Source organism: Bos mutus, chromosome 14 (genome assembly GCF_027580195.1).
Source record: "Bos mutus isolate GX-2022 chromosome 14, NWIPB_WYAK_1.1, whole genome shotgun sequence".
Lineage (NCBI taxonomy): Eukaryota > Metazoa > Chordata > Mammalia > Artiodactyla > Bovidae > Bos > Bos mutus.
The window spans coordinates 14,493,258-14,505,891 of record NC_091630.1 but is presented as its reverse complement, the minus strand read 5'-3'; the positions used below and the strand labels follow the sequence as shown (position 1 = coordinate 14,505,891).

Here is a 12,634-nt window from a genome sequence, read left to right as displayed (position 1 = left end):
CATCAGAGTCTTTTACAATGAGTCAACTCTTCGCATGAGGTGGCCAAAGTACTGGAGTTTCAGCTTCAGCATCAGTCCTTCCAAAGACATCCCAGGGCTGATCTCCTTCAGAATGGACTGGTTGGATCTCCTTGCAGTCCAAGGGACTCTCAAGAGTCTTCTCCAACACCACAGTGCAAAAGCATCAATTCTTCGGCGCTCAGCCTTCTTCACAGTCCAACTCTCACATCCATATATGACCACAGGAAAAACCATAGCCTTGACTAGACGAACCTTTGTTGGCAAAGTAATGTCTCTGCTTTTGAATATGCTATCTAGGTTGGTCATAACTTTTCTTCCAAGGAGTAAGCGTCTTTTAATTTCATGGCTGCAGTCACCATCTGCAGTGATTTTGGAGCCCAGAAAAATAAAGTCTGACACTGTTTCCACTGTTTCCCCATCTATTTCCCATGAAGTGATGGGACCGGACGCCATGATCTTCGTTTTCTGAATGTTGAGCTTTAAGCCAACTTTTTCACTCTCCACTTTCACTTTCATCAAGAGGCTTTCTAGTTCCTCTTCAGTTTCTGCCATAAGGGTGGTGTCATCTGCATATCTGAGGTTATTGATATTTCTCCTGGCAATCTTGATTCCAGCTTGTTTCTTCCAGTCCAGCGTTTCTCATGATGTACTCTGCATATAAGTTAAATAAACAGGGTGACAATATACAGCCTTGACGTACTCCTTTTCCTATTTGGAACCAGTCTGTTGTTCCATGTCCAGTTCTAACTGCTGCTTCCTGACCTGCATACAAATTTCTCAAGAGGCAGATCAGGTGGTCTGGTATTCCCATCTCTTGAAGAATTTTCCACAGTTTATTGTGAGCCACACAGTCAAAGGCTTTGGCATAGTCAGTAAAGCAGAAATAGATGTTTTTCTGGAACTCTCTTGCTTTTTTGATGATCCAGTGGATGTTGGCAATTTGATCTCTGGTTCCTCTGCCTTTTCTAAAACCAGCTTGCATATCAGGAAGTTCATGGTTCACATATTGCTGAAGCCTGGCTTGGAGAATTTTGAGCATTACTTTACTAGCGTGTGAGATGATAATTTTTAATAACCTCTGATTGTTTGTGTATCTTTTTTTTTTCAGTAGAACTTACATAAGAATTAGAGTTCTAAGAAACTCACCTGAAATATAAGCATCATTAGTAAAGTCTAGTGTGTTTTTTCCTTCTTTTTACATGATTTATTGAATTAATTTGTCTATTTAGACTGCGGATCTGTCATAAAATTTGACCGGTCGTGGCTATATGATGTCACAGTACAACTATAGTCACTAGTCAAGAGTATACATCAAGGATCTCCCATGGATATTCCTACATGTTCTCACATCCGTGAGTTGTATCTACTCACTGTCTTCCTCCCCAAACCTCTTCCTCATCTGATGTTTATTACCCTCCTTAGGGGCATCTGCATCCACCTATGTAAGCAATACCGAAACCTCAGAATTATTGTCAACCTTACTTCCCATATCCAGCGAGTCATTAAACCCTGTTCTCCCTATCTGCTGATTATCTCTCAAACCTATGCTAGTTTAGACCCTTATCCTATTTCCTTTGGACTATAGTACCAGCATCCTCATTTTCCTCTGGCCTCCCAGCTTTCCATCTCTAGTTTCCCCAAAATATTATTGCTGGAGTTATTTTCTAGAGAAAGTCCAATTATAGCACTCCTCCTATTAAAAATTAGCTTTAAAACTCTTAAATAAAATTTTCTAGGCTGTGATAAAGTTAAAATAACATGACATTCAAGGACCTTCTTTCTCTGGCCCCAACCTCACAAGACCCACCCAATCCATGTCTCTCCCTGGCAGTGCCATGCTCAAACTGCCTCCTTTTCTTTGCCCATCCTGTTCTCTGTTCTCAGAACACTTTTATCCCTTCTTTTGGCCTTTAGGCTTCAAAATCCAGTTCAAAATTCACCTGCTCTGTGAAGTCTTCCTAAATTCTGACCAAACCTCTCTCCTGGGAGAATGAGTGGCCACTACTCCCACATTACCCTGTGCTGCAGTTATCTGTGGATGGCTCACTTCCCTCCATAAACTTGGTATCTCATTCATCTTTATCTGGCACACAGTACACACTCAATAAATGGTTACTGAAATTAACACACACAGAATAAAATAATAACTAAAGAAAAATTCCACAGAAGCACACCAGTCCTTCATCTTAGCTGCAATAAATAAACAGGGCCCAAGAATAAAGGAAAGGACTAATAATCTGATGTAGCAAACACAGGAATGGGTTGTTTGTTTTAAAAAACCTAAGTGGTTTAGGGAGGGCAGGGGGAGAAGAAAGTACATTTTAAAGCTCTAGCTCCAGGGCAAGTAATAAAAATTGTTGCTTTAATGTTTTTTTCATAATATTGTGAGCAATGGGAAGGTCTATTCCATCACACCAGCCTTCAGGGCAGAAAGTTTCGGCCTCCTGAGCTAAATCAAACTGGCATCACTCTTAGTTTTTCAAGCAGCTGCAACTGGTCTCTGCCTTCTATGAAACTCGACTGACAAAGAAGAAACAAAATAATTTACCACTTACTTTATGGGCCTCTCTTTTCCTCCTGTCAATTAATTATAAGAGTTCTGGAAACTCATCCTGCATTCCTGCCCCGAGATTACAGCAAGGTAGGCATTGTACTTTGCATTAGGAGTTGTCACTCTTATAAAGAAGGAGGTTGGGAGGTAGCAACTTATCAAGGATCGGAAGCTAGCCCAAACAACATTGTATTCAGTTCGATGTCTGTAGGTGCCCCTCACCCATATATCTCTTGACGTGATTGATCCTTTTTATACTCCCTGGATTATTAAATCTGAGCACATTTAACATCAGGATGTATGTGCACCTATGTAAAAATGTGAGTCTTCCAGAGTAGCAATGGAACTCAATAATTTTCAAAATGCTATACCAATTCTCTGTAATTCAGTCTCAGTTATCCCCCTCCTGAGCTCCCATTCTAAACACGCTTATCCACAATGCCCCAAAGTTTAATATATATCCTGGAACACACACAGAGACCACATTCTCCAATGTTACACAGATTTTCCTAGCAGGGATTGTCTACATTTCTGGGAGAAACCCTGCCTCCATCTGTCTGTGTTTTGAATACCTGACCTTCCCATTTTCAAAGCACTGTTTCTATTTTTGGAAGGTGGAATAGGGATTACAAGGTATGCAGCACTTAAGGTTACAGCAAGGCTGAAATGGGACAAAACAAGTAAAAAGGTTAAATGTAACAGTGCTTGGTGAGTGGTCATTGCCCCATAAATATCATCTCTGTTACATTCCATGTCGGAATCACATGTGACCCAACAACTGGATTTTTGAGAACAGAGTCACAAAAAGTTGTTGTTTTTTTTTCCTACCAAGCACCACATCTGACTTCACTTCTCCCAAGAGACTTGAAAGAACAGAAGTAGGTAACATTAATTTTATTTTACTTAACACGTTTGGGACTTTGTGAAATGTAGCATGCAAGAAATATTTTAATATGTATGAAAAATGACTTTTTAAGTGCCTTTTAAAAATCTCTAAGGTCCTTCCATTTCCAAAATGTTGTGATCTATGATAACTAATCTCAAATGCAGGTAAATTAATAGTGATAATTCCCTAGATATACTGAAAATACATGGCATTGTCGGGCTGGGTGCATTGAAAACAAGTTAGACCCAGGATGGGGAGCCTGTGGCAATGCTCAAGACAGTTTTGCCCTCCTTCCCCCCCTCCTGCCCAGAGTCTATAATTCTCATCTGAAACTCCCAGGTCCTTCTGCAGCAGATGTGAAGAAGATGAGGAATGAGTTATAATTTGCAGATAAGACAGTGGGGCCAAGATGCTACAGAATCCCAAGCAGAGCAGTTGAAGTGAGTTAAGCTTTCATAAAATCATCTGCAATTTCACCTTTTACCTACTAAAAGAGAATCCTGAAGTCTACCTCAGGAAGGGGCCCTACTGAACCTCCTGCATTTCGAAGATTAAGAAACAGACCTAAAGAGATAACGGAACAAGTCTAAAGTCATCCAGGTTTTCTGAAACCCAGGCCTGGAAACCTGGAACCGAAGCAGTGACCAATTGAATTAAAGCAGTCTCCACCTGTGTCACTTCCCAAGTATCTGCACACAGATAAATGTCTCTCTTTTCCTCTCTGAACTATAGTCAGCCTTCTTCAGTCACCCACAAACCAGCCAGCACCTGTCTTGGGAAAGCAAACAAGATCCCCCACAATCCTGAATTCAAAGAAATGTCTGGTTTTACAAATTACTAAAAGCAGAGTCACGTGGTACTGCCTTCAGATTCACTCTTACCTTTCATAAATACATTAAAAAATATTATAAAGTACACAATAAATGTAAAAAAAATATGTATTATAGTGACACTGATTCTGCAAAGTCAGAAAATAAAATACAAGCAAAAAAAAAAAAAAACAGAAGAAGCCTAGATATACTTCACTTTAAGCAACACATAAAGGAAAATCTCCCTAAAATGGAAAATGAAGGGGTGCTTCTGTGGATTATTTTAATACAGCATAGAACTTTTAAACAGCCACAATCAGAATGACTGCATTTATGAGTGCAACATCTATACAGCTTTTGGAAAACTACCAGAAGATAAGAGTTGTAAGCCTCTGTCTCCACTGCCTCCACGTTGTGTGTATTTATATCCATTCATGTATTCCTTCATTCAGCTGTATTTCAAGTGTATTCATTCACTGATGTTAATTCACCAGTTCTCCTCCATAGGAACTCACTTTTTTGCTCAATTCCTCACTGAGTACTACTGAAAGAAAAAGAAAGTGAAGTCGCTTAGTCGTGTCCCATTCTTTGTGACCCCATGGTCTGCAGCCTACCAGGCTCCTCCATCCATGGGATTTTCCAGGCAAGAGTACTGGAGTGGGGTGCCATTTCCTTCTCCGGGGGATCTTCCCAACCCAGGAATCGAACCTGGGTCTCCCGCATTGCGGGCAGATGCTTTACCGTCTGAACCACACTGAGGACCTGACAAGTTCAACAGGGGCTCTGTCCCGTGGAACTTAAGAGCCGGCGTGGAGCCTAGAATTGCACACCAAAAATGAAAGTACAAGATAAAAGGTGAAAAGAACCACAAAGGACCTCCCGATAAAGGGTTAACTAGGAATTGCTTCCAGATGCGGGCGAGGGAAGCATCTTGGCAGCTTGGGTCCGGAGCACCCCCTCCCGCGTCCCAGGACGAGAGGGGAAAGGACCCATGATGCCTGGCTCCTGCTCTCTGCGCCCAGCATCCTCCTCCATCCCGGCGCTCTCATTCGATTTCCTCATTTCTGGGCCTTTGCTGCGGAAGCCACAGACCAGACCGGTCTCCCGGCGGCTTCCCCACCCCGTATGTCAGTCGCTCCCAAGAACGAGCTACTCGGAAAGTTCCCCTCACTCTGGGGTCGGCCACCCGCCTCGGCTCGCCCGCCCGGAGGAGCCAGGCCCAGCCGTTGGCTGACGGGGGCTGGCGGGCGGCGCACGCACCTGGTCGGCCGCTGGAGCTATGGCGGCGGCGGCGGCGGCGGCCGTGCTCAGGGCCAGGTTCAGAGCCCAGCCTTCAAGTGGCGGCGGCCACACCCGCGACGCGGCCCCCCCACCTGGTCTGGCAGCTGCCGGGTTTCCTGCGGCGAGAAGGCGGGGCGCAGCGGCCAGGGACTCCGGGCGCCCGCGGGCGGGCGGGGGGCCAAGCGCCGCCTCCACGACACCCGACGACGGCCTCGCTGCGACTCAAGCGACCTGAGGGCCGCGGGCTACCGGCTGTCACCTCACCTTCTGGATCTGCTCCACAGTGTCCTGGGCCCCCGCAGTCTTGCGTCTTTATTTGGAGTCTTTCGGCCAGAACGTCGCTCTCAGGCCTCGCGGGTGCCCACGGCCTTGGACCTCGGAGCCACGAGGGAGTTTCAAGAGCTCAAGTGACCAAAGGGCCTACCTGAGATGTGACTTCAGGTGGCCAAAGGGCTCACCCGAGGTGTCGTATGCTTGCAGGAGTGGCCGGGCAGGTAGCGAAGAAGGGGGTTGAGGAGCTGAAAGGAAAATGTTCAAGGTTTTGCTGTCTCAGCACCTGGATGAGGGCAGAGTCTGGAAACCCCGGGATAGGTGAGCTGCCCAGCGCCTCCCACGGCTACCGGGGTGATTAGAGCGTTATTGTCCCATCCTGCCCGGCAGGGTTGTTGGAGAGCAGACGGTGATGAAGATGGACGAGAAGACCCGAGCTGGGCGAGATCGGGCAGAGTCCTGCCTCTTTGGTTGATGTGTTAATTATATAAGGGTGCCGGAGAAAGGAGATTCACCTGATTACCTGGCGTAGCTTTTTGTATGAACGAGTCACTCGCATCACTGGTCACACAATGTGTGCTTACGTATTTTCAACATTTTCTGTTTTGATAAATTTGAATTCCTTTGTATAACCACACTCTTATCAAATACAAACACTTATATTTGTGAGACACGGAGCAATTCAGGTCTCCTCTTTAACAACAACATCAACAACAAAAAAAAAACCCACATGCTCCCTGGGAACTTTAAAAAAGTACAAAATTTGCAATGTCCATTTACCTCCATACACTTAATCCTCAGTTAACAATCTGTCTAAACTTTTAGTAACCCCATTGCCCACTGAATAAAGTGTGAACTCAGACATTCAAAATAGTTCCTCAAAGATGACCTTGGCCCACCAGGATCATCTCTATGTTGCTATCTCCAGCTCTGCAGTATTACTTTTTCTCAAATTATCTGAGGTAAGAATAGTTTATTATTTATTATTATTTATTTATTATTTCCAATAAGTCATGAACTGTCATTTTTGTAAGATACAACTTAAAACTTGCTAGAAAAGTGAAAAAAATAAAAACTACAAGTCCTAATTTTCATTACAGGTATTTTCAGTTCAGTTCAGTTCAGTCGCTCAGTCATGTCCGACTCTTTGTGATCCCATGAACCGCAGCACACCAGGCCTCCCTGTCCATTACCAACTCCCAGAGTCCACCCAAACCCATGTCCACTGAGTCGGTGATGCCATCCCGACTCATCTGCCAACCATCTCATCCTCTGTCGTCCCCTTCTCCTCCTGCCCTCAATCTTTCCCAGCATCAGGGTCTTTTCCAATGAGTCAGCTCTTCTCATCAGCTAGCCAAAGTATTGGAGTTTCAGCTTCCACATCTGTCCTTCAAATGAACATCCAGGACTGATCTCCTTTAGGATGGACTGGTTTGATCTCCTTGCAGTCCAAGGGACTCTCAAGAGTCTTCTCCAACACCACAGTTCAAAAGCATCAATTCTTTTGCACTCTGCTTTCTTTATAGTCCAACTGTCACATCCATACATGACCACTGGAAAAACCATAGCCTTAACTAGACGGACCTTTGTTGGCAAAGTAGTGTCTCTGCTTTTTAATATGCTGTCTAGGTTGGTCATAACTTTTCTTCCAAGGAGTGAGCGTCTTTTAATTTCATGGCTGTAATCACCATCTGCAGTGATTTTGGAGCCTAGAAAAATAAAGTCAGCCACTATTTCCACTCTTTCCGCATCTATTTGCCATGAAGTAATGGGACCAGATGCAGGTATAAGTTTCAACTTATTATATAATAATAATAATAGCTTCACATTTATTGGGTACTTTATGCTAAGACTTTAATGCATTAACTGTGACTTAACAACTCTATGAGTTATTATATTATTATTATTATAATTATTATTCCCACTTTACATATGAGGACATTAAGAATTAGAGAAGTCAAATCACAAACTAGTGAGCTGCAGAGTTAGCACTATGACCTGTTCAGGCCTATGCAGTCAACCTTAATGGGAGCCCTCCTCCATAAAGCCTCTGCATTTGCTTTGGAGTTGAAATTAATCACACCTTAGGACTTCCCTGGTGGCTCAGATGGTAAAGCGTCTGTCTACAATGCGGGAGACCTGGGTTCAATCCCTGGGTCAGGAAGATTCCCTGAAGAAGGAAATGGCAACCCACTCCAGTACTCTTGCCTAGAAAATCCCATGGATGGAGGAGCCTGGTGCAGGCTACTGCCCATGGGGTCGCAAAGAGTTGGACACAACTGAACGACTTCACTTTCACTTTAGTCCCTCTACCACAACATTTCTCCCCTCGTTGTTTAGGGAGGGGGTGTTTTTATTGTTGTTGTGTATAGGCAGCTTGCAGGATCTTAGTTCCTTGGCCAGGGATGGAACCTGGCCCCACCATTAGATTGCTAACCATTGGACCACCAGGAATTTCAACCCCCACCGTTGCACCCCCATCCCCCTCATTGGTTTTTATTGATGTCTGGCTTTAAGCTTTAAGCATCGCATCAGAGTCAGTGACATTTGTGAATTTCCACCCCTCTTAGTGCTGCTCTCTCCAACTGGAACATCCTTTATGCTCTTGACTCTGCTCCTAATAACTGGAAACCAAGTTCATCTTCATCTTTGTGTTACCACTATCTTTTGTACTTACTCCATGCTATTTTATAATGATTTGTTTTTATCTGCATCCCCTGTTAGACCACAGCCCTCCCACAACATTCAGTTGTCTTACCAAAGATATTTTTGTTTATTTAATTGAACAAGCACTTTCATTAGCATTTATGATGAGCTATGTACTGTTCTAAGAGCTTTACAACCTGATAAACAGCCTGCAGAGTAGGTTTTATCACCATTTAACCCATGAGGAAACTGAAGCACATAGAAGTTACTAGTAAACTGCTAGTAAGTCACAGAGTCAGCCTTCCGAGCTAAGCAACCTGGCTGCAGAGTTGATTTCTGAAGTGCCACGCTGTGCTGATTTTCCACTTGTTCGATGTGCTTTACCTGCTCGAAACACTTCAGTGACTTTCCATCGCTCTTAGGATAAAGACAACACTCTTTGGTGAGGCTTGTAAAGCCCTGTGTAACCTTAACTCTGCAGCTGCACCTCCCACCAAGCTCCCACTTGCCACACTTGTCCTCTTTCCCTTGATCAGGTCATGCTCCCTCCAACCGTAGCACATGTTATTTCCTGGACCTGGAATGCTCCTTCATCTTGCTCTTTCCTAAACCTACACTTATCCTTCATCTGATTTTAGCTCAGGAAAACCTTCTTAGACTAGGTCAAATATCCTATTACAGATTTTTTTTTTCATGTATGTGCTTTCCATTTTATTTTACTTATTTATGTTTTGGCTATGCCAGGTCTTCATTGCAGTGCACCGGCTTCTCTCTTGTTGTGACACAAGGACTCTCTAGTCACATGCAGGCTTAGTTGCCCTAGGGCATGTGGGATCTCCATTCCCCAACCAGCAATAGAACTTATGTCCCCTGCATTGGGAGGCAGATTCTTAACCACTGGACCACCAGGGAAGCCCCACCTATTGTAGATTTTTAAAGCATTTTTTGGTCTTAACAGAAATATCATTTTTAATTTAATTTATGTGGATATCTGACTAAGGTCAATCTCCCCCTTTCAGCATTGTCAGCTCCATAAAGGCAAGGATTATCTTATTTGCCCACCTTTATAGCCTCATCAATAAGAACAGTATCTGACATGTAGTAGGAAGTAGGTAAACATTCACTGAATGAATAAAGTAAATGGTCTTCTAAGCATTATGAAAATACAGGAGGGGCACAGTGTTGTTCTGATAAATGTTGACTAATCAGTTGAAAAAAAAAAAAAGACCCTGATTTGCACCATTTGTCAATTTCCCTTGTGTGAATACTTCCGCTGTGGCCAGTTTCAAGATGCCAACCTGATGTCACGCAACGCTGAACTTGGGAAATGATGTGAATAATCGGCTTTAAGACTGTTCCAGTTGGCTCCAACACACCACTGGAAGGACACCAAGTTAGTGGGACAGAGAGTGGCTCACAAAGTCCAACCAAGCTGCCTGGAGATCTAACTACGATCTCAAGTATGAATGTTAGTTGCTCAGTCAGGTCTGACTCTCTGTGACTCCATGAACTATATAGCCCACCAGGCTCCTCTGTCCATGGGATTTCCTAGGCAAGAATACTGGAGTGGGTTGCCATTCCCTTCTTCAAGGGATCTTCCCCACCAAGAGATTGAACTCAGGTCTCCTGCATTGCAGGCAGATTCTTTACCATCTAAGCCACCAGGGAAGTCCCAAGTATGAATAGAAGATGGGTTTGGGAAATGGGTATATGTGTGGGACAAATACAGGCAAAGTGGGTGAGGAGAAAGTTCAGTAGGGCTGACATGTACATTTGAGAAAAAAGGCCTGGTAAATCTTAAGAGGTTCAAACTTCATCTTTATGGGAAGCAACACATTGGCTTAGGAAGGTGAGCAGAAGGCTAACATTTGGAGAGATTGCTCTGTATGCCTTTGCTAAATGGATTGGACACAGTGCGGTCACCTAGAGAAGAAATCCTGGTGAACAGAACCAGGATAGGGTTGAAGAGAAAGTGCTGAGAACTGTAAAAGGGAGCCTGGTAGGAAGTGTTTGATGTGGAGATTTGGACAAAAGGGCAGTTTGGCAGACCTAAACTACAACACAAGTTTCAACAAGGTGGAACCCCAGTGCCTGAGGGATGGGAATCAATGTAAGGCTAGAGACCCATAGATTACACCTGATTATAAGCGCGGATTTAGAAACAGGCTGCAAGGCTTGAGTTTGATTTAGTCACTTACTACCTGTGACAGGTCATTTAAGCTCTCTGGATTTACAGTTTTCTTATCTGTTAAAAAAGAGGAGTAGAAAAAAGGGGTATATTCTGATGACAAGATATGTCAGAGTAATATAGTACATGGAACATAAGTGTACAATGAATATTTTTATAATTTAACAGGAGAAAAGAAAGTCAGGCATCTTGGTTTATAAGAGTGGTCTTCAGATCTGAATAATGTTCACTTGGGGAACCACAAGGGGTACTTGATGGGGCGATCAATATTATCCTCCAATCGGAGATACTTAAGAGAGTGACAGGGGTTCTGTTAATACTTACCCCAGAACAACAGGCATAAACTGGAATGTGTAGTCATCTTAGTGATGAAGGACTTTCCAAGAGGCAGACAGGCATGAAAGGCTTAAGATCCAGAAGCTCAAGAAAGAATTCCTCTCACATATCCCTCATCTCCCTAAAAATGCATTGTCCTGAGGGAAGAGATGTCCCTGAGCCAGCTAAGGGACATTTTGATAATGCCCTTAATCAGAGTTATACAGATCTACATGACCCCCATCTATCTCATTCCAGTATCTTATATTTATATTCAATAGTTGTGAAGTGAAAGTTGCTCAGTGGTGTCTGACTCTTTTCGACCCCATGGACTATACAGTTCATGGAATTCTCCAGGCCAGCATACTGGAGTGGATAGACTCCCTTCTCCAGGGGATCTTCCCAACCCAGGGATCAAACGCAGGTCTCCCTCATTGCAGGCGGATTCTTTACCAGCTGAGTCACAAGGGAAGCACAAGAATACTGGAGCAGGTAACCTATCCCTTCTCCAGTGGATCTTTCCGACCAAAGAATTGAACCAGGGCCACCTTCATTGCAGACGGATTCTTTACCAACTGAGCCATCAGGGAAGCCCATATTCAATAGTTAGTGAATTCATAATATATTTTAATGAATTTTGAACTACTGGTAAATATAATGATAATTCAATTCAGAAAAACATTTTAACACAAGACCTTATGGTCACAGGAAATTTATGTGTATTTATTAATGTAAAGTACTGTTGCCTGGAAAATCCCATGGATGGAGGAGCCTGGTAGGCTATAGTCCATGGGGTTGCTAAGAGTCGGACACGACTGAGCGACTTCCCTTTCACTTTTCACTTTCATGCATTGGAGAAGGAAATGGCAACCCACTCCAGTGTTCTTGCCTGGAAAATCCCAGGGACGGGGGAGCCTGGTGGGCTTCCGTCTATGGGGTCGCACAGAGTCGGACACGACTGAAGTGATTTAGCAGCAGCAGCATTAATGTAAAGAATTCTGACAGATAGGGAAGCCAAAAAATACTTTGAATCATAAAAACTAGGGGATAAAGTCCTGGAATAAGGGCATTGAGATGGAAAAATAAGTTCATGGAAGGAAAGGAACTGTGTAAAATTTATAACTATTATAAGTTTTTTCAACTATTTTTAAATGGACTATGGTGAGTAGCCAATCACTGTGAAATTTAAATGCCATTGGATACGAAGAGTGATATAACACTTTTATTGTGAAATGTCAGTATTCACAATGCTGGAAATTGTATTCTTTGTAACTATTATAATTATAATGAAAATTATAGAAGTAATTTTTTTAATGTCCCAGAGAGTATATTAGCAAAAACATTGAAAGACTGTGAGTTTATGTGACCTAGAACTAATGCAGAGAGAGGCCATGGACAAGTCATTTAGCCTCTCTCTGCGTTAGTTTTCTTATCTATAAATAGGAAATAATAAACCTACTTTGAGGATTAGATTGAATAAACTTTATAAAAATTCCTTACAAGTCTGGCATTCAAGCCTAGTACTCAATAAATGGTACAAAATGGTAGTCAGTGTTAGCAATAGCTAATATTTCTTGATCACTTACTATATGCTAAGCACTGAGCTAATGGAATTTAATTTTCATATGACTCCCTGAAGTAGGTTTCTATGAATCATAGATGAAGAA

The 12,634-nt window shown here is 43.0% G+C and overlaps 1 protein-coding gene across 1 annotated transcript in view; it reads right to left on the bottom strand.

Moving 5' to 3' along the window:
- CPQ (carboxypeptidase Q) overlaps positions 1 to 5,717 on the bottom strand; it is a 544,096-nt gene extending 538,379 nt beyond the window's left edge. The window contains exon 1 of the mRNA XM_070383007.1: positions 5,528 to 5,717. The gene's annotated coding sequence lies outside the window, so the exon portion shown is untranslated. The remainder of the gene's footprint in view (positions 1 to 5,527) is intronic.
- Between the last annotated feature and the right edge of the window lie 6,917 nt (positions 5,718 to 12,634).